Genomic DNA, 6,850 nt, shown 5'->3' with positions numbered 1-6,850 from the left:
GGAGATCCAGATTGGGTGACTCCTCTATCTCTTGCCAGATCGCAGAGACTGGTGTTAGAAAAAGTCGAGGGTCTTGGCCTTGGTAGTGGGCATTCAGGGTGGGATTGGGGACTAGTATTAGGGTTGGACGGTGCTACCCCGCCTTGGGCCTAGAATAAGCTTCTAACAGCAGCTGTAACTGTCAAGCGTCTCAGGTAGGGTGTACCTCGAGAGAACTGAGTCTGCGGACTGATTGGGGAACCAGCTGCCAAGGCCAACCAACCCAGAGTGGGGAAACGGGCCTGGCTTCCAGGAGAGAAACTCTTTAGAACCCCACCCTTCGCCCCGTAGTGAGAAGGGCCCTACCCCCTCCCTGCCCACCCCTTCGCGAAGTCCACCCATGTACAGGCCTCGCCCTGGACCCTCCTGGACGGGGAAGGGTGGGGCGATGGTCAGTTGGGAGAGCCCCTCTTTGCCCCCTGAGCTCTGCGGCTGCCCTACCAGCGGACGACAGCAGAGGGGGCCCTCGGCCTTGGGATGGAGGTCGGGGCTGGCAGGACCGGAGTCAAGGCGGCGGGGGGCAGGGATGGTGCGAGGTGCAGGAACTTAGCGGAAGGAGTTGGAAGCGGGGGCGGGGTGGGATGCGGGGGGAATGCAGGTGGGGTGCGAGTGAGGGGTAGGGAGAGGAGGCTGGACAGTTGAACCCGGGGAGGGAGCGGGGCTCCTTCGGGAACTTTTCCGGTTCGGAATGGCATGGGAGCGCCGCAGCCTCCGCGCTATATGCAAATGATGCAAATTACTATGCAAACCTACAGCTCGGTTCTGAGCCCACAGTTTGGGTGGTTTTCCTAATGCAGTTGGTGCAGAGGGAGACGGCTGTTCATCCCCTCCCCTCCAGGCCCAGGGCTTCCTCCGGAGAGACGCCAGAGCCGCTCTCCCGAAGCACTCAGGGAAGAGCGAGCTTTGTACTCTGGGCAGGGATTTATTTTGGGAGCTTCAGTTTTCCCCTCTGTAAATGGCGCTCGCCCTCAGGAGGGCAGTAGATGAGCCCTGAAATCCTGCTGCCCGCTAAACATAACACCCTCCCCCAACCCTGCCACCTTTTGGCCCCAGTCCAAGAGCCCCTAGCCTCTCTCTCTTGGCAGAGGCCAGGAACAAGGATTAGGCACGACGTTGCTAGGGGGCGTGGCTGGCGGTTGCTAGGCTCCAGGGACGTTGCTATGCAACGCTGGGCGGGGCTCGTTGTTGCTAGGCCGGAGCTGGAACCGCCCGGGACCCAAAGAAACACCTAGCGCCCTGGGTTTTAGTGGAAGGCGCTCCAGGCTACCAGAGATCGCGACGCTGCTCTCCTGGTGACTTTCTTCGGACCTGAGCTTCCCCCGGCTGGACGCAGTTTCTAAGGGTCCTTCCGGTCACACCCGCTGCCACTCCGTGATCCTCTTAGCTGCGGAGTGAAGAACCCTGCGTCTTTGTGCACGTGTCTGTGCGCCTGCCTGTGGGAGGGGGGTGCGGAGCGGGTATCGCTTTTGGATTTCCATAGCAACCGCTCCTGTGTCACCCGATTGCTCCCAAAGGTTTGAGCTGTTGCGTGTGCAAATTTACATATATCTGCATGTCATTAGCATAGAGGCGGGGCCAGAACTTGTTTGGGCAACTATCCCTGGACGGTTCCCTTTGCTTCCTCCTCATCCCTTCTGATGGGCACGTGGGCTGCGCATGCGTGAGTTTTTCTCCTGTCCGTGTTCTCAGATGTGGGGTAGATGAGTGAGCTGTGATACTGACCACCGATTCCCTTTCCCTACGTCCCCTTATTGAACCATTAGCTTGAATCCATCCAGGTATCTCTGACTGAAGACACCTAGCTTCCCAAGCGATGTCAGCCTTGCTGGCACCCCAATTCTGCCCTTTTCTGGCTGTGTGGCCTTGGGCAAGTTTAGTTACCCTCTTGCTCAGTTTCCTTCTCTGTAAACAGGGATATTAATCCCTAACTTACTAGGTTACGGGAGGGTTAAAAGGGATGCCACATGTACACACACTAATTGCTGCTTTCTGGCATACAGTGGGCACTTGGTGGTACTCCCTTCCTCCCTCTCTCAAGCCCAACCCTTCTTAGAATCCAACCAAAGCAAATCAACTTCCTTTGCTGCTTAAGACATGGCAACTGGACACCAGGAAGAACTCCCAGATGTCAAGGCAGACTGGATTTGATGCACAACATGAGGACTATTGGTTTGCCTGTTTGTCCTTCTTGGAAGCTGGAGGTCAGGTTGGTGAGCATGGACTCTCCTACTGCCACCCCCTGACATCCTTGTCTCTCTCAGGGAGCCCACAACTTGCTTTCCTGTCCCAAAGGCCGGGAGCCTGAGGCGGCTGCAACAGTGACAGCTGAGCCTGGGAGGCCCGAAGACCAGGGCTGAGCAGGTGGTGGCTGAGAAAGTACCTTCCATGACTGAGATGTCTGGGATAGAGCAGGACTGGGGGTGGAAGGAGAGCAGAATCTGCCTGGAGTGTCTTTACCAGAGAGGACGGGGGAAGCCTGGGCCACCCCCTTACCCTTTCTGAGCCTCAGTTTCCCTGTTGTGGACAGTAGGGACTCCTCTGCTGCCACTTGGGTTGGGGGTAAGAAGTCAGCTCAGTATGGAGAACCCTCTCATTGCTGCAGCTATGTAACAGTGCAGTGGAGGGAGTTCCCTGTTCTTTGTGCTGTGCAAGCAGAAGCCGAGAGGGACCCCTTCAGTGTGCTGGATAGGAGCAGCAGAACTCCTGGAAGCTCTTGTTCATTTAGAAACTGGGATTGGCTTCTATCCTGGGTACAGGAAGATTGTTGGTGATGGGCAGGGGTATAGGAGCTGGGTTCCCAGGGGTTGAGTGGCTTCCTGGAGGAGGTAGGACTGCGTGGGGGCCATACTCTGCATTTGTCACTCTGACTGCTATATGCAAGACTGCTGTCTGCTGGTGGATGGCAGTGGGCCAGCCACCTGTGCTCCACAGGTGAGGGTTCCAGGGACAGGTTGTGAACCTAGCAGTGCCCGGCTGGCCTGCCTGTGTCCCACTCTGGGGGCCAATTAAGTTTCCATCTCTAGCCGAGCCGATTAACAGTTAATAAGGCAGCAAACACCTGCAGCTATGGAGGCGAATTAAGAGCAACAGTCGGCATAATACACAACCCGATAAGTGAGCAATTAACAACCGGAGAAAGATTAATAGAAGCAATTACGTCCTACTCGGAGCTCTGTAAATACAACTGTCAACGGCCAGGGTATTCAGTTCAGTCCTGCCTGGCCCCACCCCAGGCCACAGCCTCTGTTGGCAAGGGTGTCTACTGAGCCAGACTGTGGATCCTGGACTGCAGAGCCATGACAGATATGCAAATGCACACAGAGATATACACATACTGTCATATTCAGAGAAGTAGCCCACAGAATGCAGTCACACAGATATAAAAGTTCCCCACTGTCTCGTATACTCACATTCACACAGACGGGTACACATACACACACACATAGGGCCTCCCAGAAGCATACACAGAGATACACAGAAAAATGCCCACAGTGTCACAAAGAGACACTTTTGCAGTGCTAGGGCCACACAGACTACCAGTGACACTCACATATACAAACTTAGACCTGTAGACACAAACAGCTTTCTACTCACAGGGTCACATATGCATATGTCCCTCCTGTGGTGACCTTCAGAGGGTTGTTCACAGTGGGTGAGGGCAGCAGCAGGGTACTGGGCCAAGAGAGAACTGGAGTGAGTGTGGGAGGGGACACGGGGGAGCAGACTGTGTGTGAAAACATGCAAGCGTGTCTGCATGCGTGTGACTCCTTGTAGAATGTGTTTCATCCATGTATGGGCACGTTCCTGTGTGTAAACATGCATGTGCTGTACATCTGTGTGGCTGCCTGAGGTGAATGTCTGTCATGATGCATGGGTATATGTACATGTGCTGTGCCCAGCAGATCTGTGGCTACACACGTGGGTGTCTGGATCACGTGTGATCATGCTGTGCCAGTGTCCATGTCTGGGTAATTGTGTGCCTGTACTTTCGAGTGGCTTTACATGTATGTGTCTTGTCTCTGTGCTGGGGCCAAGGAGGGACGCTTCCTTGGGAAGCCTGGGATGGTGTCTGAAAGCAGAGTCGTTCCCCCCACCCTCCACCCCCTACCACCGGATTGGGGCTCAAGGACAGGCAGGGATGCTCTCAGGCTGACTTGGCTTCCCTCACAGGGACTTTTAGCCCCTTTCAAGAGATTGACATGGAGGTTAATTTCTGCTGCTTGAAAGCTGAGGCAGGAATTCACTGTGCACCTTCCTCTTAAAGCCACAGCTCCAGTCCCCACTGGGCTCAAGCCCTCCCCATCCTTATCTCCACCCTGAGCTTCCCTTAGAAAACCCCCAGACCTGAGACGCATGCACTGTGCTCACATTCTGGGACATACACTGTCATGCACAGGGTATAGATGCAGACACACAAACATGGCCAGTCACAAATATGAACACATCAAATGCTGCTTACTGTCACATCCGGACCTAGCCACCACGTACGGGCTGGCCACACACATAAAGTCCCACAAAGCTGCACTCCCACATGCCCACTAGCTCATCAGTCTCTGAGACGAGCCAAGTGCCAAGTCAGAGGGCCCAAAGGGGCATCCTGCGACAGGTCCCTCCACCTTCCCCAGCCTGGCCAGATGGTGGAGGCTGACAGGCCCCAAGGGAGCTCTCCATCACCGCTAACGCGCTGGCTGACAGGCAGGCACTGAGGCCTGGCTCCGCCAGAAGCAGGCTGGGGTGTAAGGAGGTGGTGAGGCTCGTCAGCCTCTCCCCTCAGCCCCTGCTGTCCCAGACCAGGATGGAGCCTGCCCCACGGTCTCTCATTCACACTCAGTCATCTACAGGACCAGAAGGACCTGGATGTATGTGAGCATTCTCCCTCTAACAGCCGCAGGCACAGGGGTCCCTTCCGTAGGGTGAGCCACTCACCAGGCCAGAGCTGACCTTGCTGAGAGCCCACTTCCCCTCTCTGACTCCCACCATCTAATCAAAACAGGCAGAAAACAATGATGTGCAGGGACACAGATCTGAGGGCCCCAAAGCCAAGACACATGCCTGTCAGTCTGTTCTTCCATCGGTCCGTCCAGCCTTGTTTCACTTTTATTCACTCAGTCCTTGTTTTTCATTTATTCACTTGCTCATTCAGTCATTTAGCCAATAAAGACTTTAAACAAATCATGACATTCAGTCCAATGACCTGGCTGCCCTCCTGGCCTGAAGGCCTGGGGGTGCAGGAGCTGGGAAAGGGGGCCTGGGCTGTGAGGGAGGAGAAAGAGGAAGTGGAGGGGATCCCCTTCCCCTGCTTCTTGCTCAGTCTCTCAAATGAAAGAGAAGGGACTTCTGCAGCTGGAGAGAAAAAAACGCCAAATTCTAGGATAATAGATAATAATAGCTCACGCTTATGCATTGGTGCTCTGTGCCAGGCACTGTTCAAAGTGTTTTACATGAATTAACTCAGTTCATCCTCATAACAACTCTGAGAGGCAAGTACTATTATTAACCCTACTGGGGGGGCACAGTAACTTGTCCAAGGTCAAATAGCTTGTCAGAGCCACCCCAAGTGTTTAAAGAACCTAGGGCGACAACACAAAAGGAGGTCCCCCGCCCTCCGCCCACCCCCCTCTCATCCTACCTTGGGCTCCATCCTGCAGAATAAAGGCCCTTGTATGGATGCCTGTGGGCACCCCAACACTCCAATCCCTGCTTGGTCCACACTCCTGGCAAACAGCCACCCTTTGGGCTTGAGGAGGAAGGATGTGCGTGGGAAAGTGGCTCCACAGACCCTAGTAGTTGGCTTAGGCCTGCCTGGGGAGGGGATGCCAGGGTGGTGGGTTGGAATATAGTCTAGAAGGGGACTGGAGCTCCAGGTAGACCCATGAATCTTTGACTTCCTCGCCCCATGCAGAAGAGAGCCAAACGGGGTCATCTAAAATGGGATCCCAGGACATGGACCTTGTTTGCCCAGGTCTGAGAGTCCTGGGGACAGTAAGTAGCAGGTCCCAGATTTGATCCCAGTCATTCCTGCCAGAGAGGCACTCTCCTGAGACTGGTGGTGGCTGAGGGTGTGGGGAGGGAAGAGGTTGCTGAGTTTCACTTCCTCATCCTGACTCTGACCTTACCAAGTCGAGGCCATTTCCACCGATGGGTGACCACCCAGCTCCATGCTGGGTGCCGGGGACTGTTAAGGATGACTCAGATTTTTTTTCTTATTGTAAATTGACCAATTATAGCTGTATTTATTTATGGGGTACAAAGTGGTGTTATAATTTTTTAATACACTGTGGAATGATTAAATTAAGCTAATCAGCATATCTAGCTCCTCAAATATTTAACATTTTTTTGTGATGAGAACATTAGAAATGTACTCTCTTAGCGATATTGGAATGAGTCCTCATCTTGTCACCCCTCCCTCTCCGTTTCTGCCAGTGTTCCCACTCCTCCTGCACCAGGGATGGGGAAGAAGCGGAGGCTCCCGGGATTGGACAGGGACCTTCCAGTCAACACCACCGGCTCCTGCCTCTGCTTCCCCAGGATTCCTGCTGGGCCTCCAGAGGCTTTTCCACACAATTACCCAGACCAGGAATTTCGATCTCTAGTGCCAGCCAGGCCCTTGTTATGCAAATATAGGGAAATGAGATGCAAACAGAGCCATCCCAGATTAAGAGAGAAATCCCTGGCAGCTGGAGGAGTCACCTTAAAGTCAGTTCACCCCAGCTTCCCCAGTACCCCTCTCCCGGGCTCTGTCTGGCTGGGCCTGCCTGGTCCCTCCCCTTCCTGGCCACCACCTTTCTACCCCCTCAGAAGCCTGCTCAGA

The sequence above is a fragment of the Aotus nancymaae genome, unplaced genomic scaffold (genome assembly GCF_030222135.1).
Source record: "Aotus nancymaae isolate 86718 unplaced genomic scaffold, 86718_ANA_hifiasm-v0.15.2.pri h1tg000053l, whole genome shotgun sequence".
NCBI classification, from domain to species: Eukaryota; Metazoa; Chordata; class Mammalia; order Primates; family Aotidae; genus Aotus; species Aotus nancymaae.
The sequence above is the reverse complement of the archived record's forward strand: the minus strand, read 5'-3'. Positions refer to the sequence as shown.